The 1,781-nt window shown below is 40.0% G+C and overlaps 1 protein-coding gene across 1 annotated transcript in view; it reads left to right on the forward strand.

The window, feature by feature from the left end:
• YWHAE (tyrosine 3-monooxygenase/tryptophan 5-monooxygenase activation protein epsilon) overlaps positions 1–1,781 on the forward strand; it is a 71,131-nt gene that overhangs the window by 52,228 nt on the left and 17,122 nt on the right. The gene's annotated exons all lie outside the window — the stretch shown is intronic.

The following is a 1,781-nucleotide window of genomic DNA, read 5'->3' on the forward strand; positions in this document are numbered from 1 at the left end:
ATCACAGCTCACAGCAACCTCCAACTCCTGGGCTCAAGCGAGTCTCCTGCCTCTGCCTCCCAAGTAGCTGGGACCACAGGCATCTGCCACAACGCCTGGCTATTTTTTGGTTGCAGCCGTCATTGTTGTTTGGGGGGCCCGGGCTGGATTCGAACCCACCACCTTAGGTGTATGTGGCTGGCGCCTTAGCCACTTGAGCCACAGGCGCTGAGCTGGGCTATTTTATTGAGATGGGATCATACTCTTGTTCAGGTTGGTCTCGAACCTTGAGCTCAGGGCACTTCACCTGCCTTGGCCTCCCAGAGTGCTAGGATTACAGGCGTGAGCCACTGTGCCTGGTTGGCTTTTAACAACTTAACATATTTTTGAGGTTCATCCTCATTGCTTGAATCAATTCTTTTTTATATTTGAGTAGTATTCCATCATACAGATGTATGCCACAGTTTGCTTATTCATTCTCCTCCTTGATGCAGATTTGAGCTGTTATACTTTTGGGCTGTTAATGGATAAAGGTCCTGTGAACCTTTGTGAAAATATTTTCATTTCTCTTTACTAATAGATACGGGATTGCCGAGTCATATGGTAAATGTTGAATTGTAAAACTGCTGTGCTCTTTTCCAAAGAGACTCCACAACATTTTAATTTTTTTTTTTTGACAAATTGTTCCTATGTCACCCTCAGTAGAGTCGTGAGATGTCACAGCTCACAGCAACGTCCAACTTTTGGGCTTAAGTGATTCTCATGCCTCAGCCTCCCAAGTAGATGCGACTACAGGCGCCTGTCACAACACCCAGCTAAACATCTTAATATTTTTATCAATTTCGTGATATTCCTGAAAAGATAATTTTCAAACCATATTTTCCTGGGGTTACATGTTAGGAAGACTCTCCTAATTTAGCATACTATTAAGTAGTATTTAGTAAAGTTAAAAGTTATCTGTATCATACCTATTAAGGTATGCTTATGCTTAGAGTGTTAACATGTATTAAGTATACCTGTTAATGATTCTTGTGTCTTATTTGTTAAAATATTTCTTCAGCTAGTATTTATTAAGCTGCTTTTAGTTCTTCATTTGTATTCACAGACTTGTATTATCTGTGTTTTTCTGTACTTCGGGGTATCATACCGAAGGTTTATCTTGGCCCCTTTCTGTGCTCGCCACCTAGTGGTAACAAATAGGAACCATTAGAAGTTTTACCAGTGAATGAATTGGTAGGAGTAAGGTAGAAACACCCGAAGTTTGTGTTTATGACTCATGGTATGCTAAGTATAATTTCGCTGTATGAATGAATTCCATTCTCTCCCATGACTTTGGTTTTTGGAACATACAGTTTATTTGGAATGTAATACATTTTAGAACCTATAAGTTTTTGCTGTTTGTCTTAAATTGCTAACTCAGTTATTTTTTTTACTGAAAAATGTGTTTCTAATTCCTTTATTTAATGAGAAGCTGTAGCCATTCTAGATACTATATGAAGTCTTCCTGATTTCATGTAACTTATATTCCAGTTTTTCTGGTGTTGGCTCTTAGTTTCTTTTACATGGTTTTTGGGTTGTTTCTTCTTCTTCTTTTTTTTCTTTTGAGACAGAGTGTTACTATGTTGCCCTGGGTAGACTGCCATGGTGTCACAGCTCACAGCAGCAACCTCACAGTCTTGGACTTAAGCAATTTTTCTTGTCCCATCCTCCCAAGTAGCTGGGACTACAGACTTCCTGCCGGGCTATTTTTTGTTGCAGCTGTCATTGTTGGGTTCACCAGTTTCGACCCCGGAGCTATAACC

Source organism: Otolemur garnettii, unplaced genomic scaffold, assembly GCF_000181295.1.
Source record: "Otolemur garnettii isolate 467f Iridium unplaced genomic scaffold, OtoGar3 scaffold00145, whole genome shotgun sequence".
NCBI classification, from domain to species: Eukaryota; Metazoa; Chordata; class Mammalia; order Primates; family Galagidae; genus Otolemur; species Otolemur garnettii.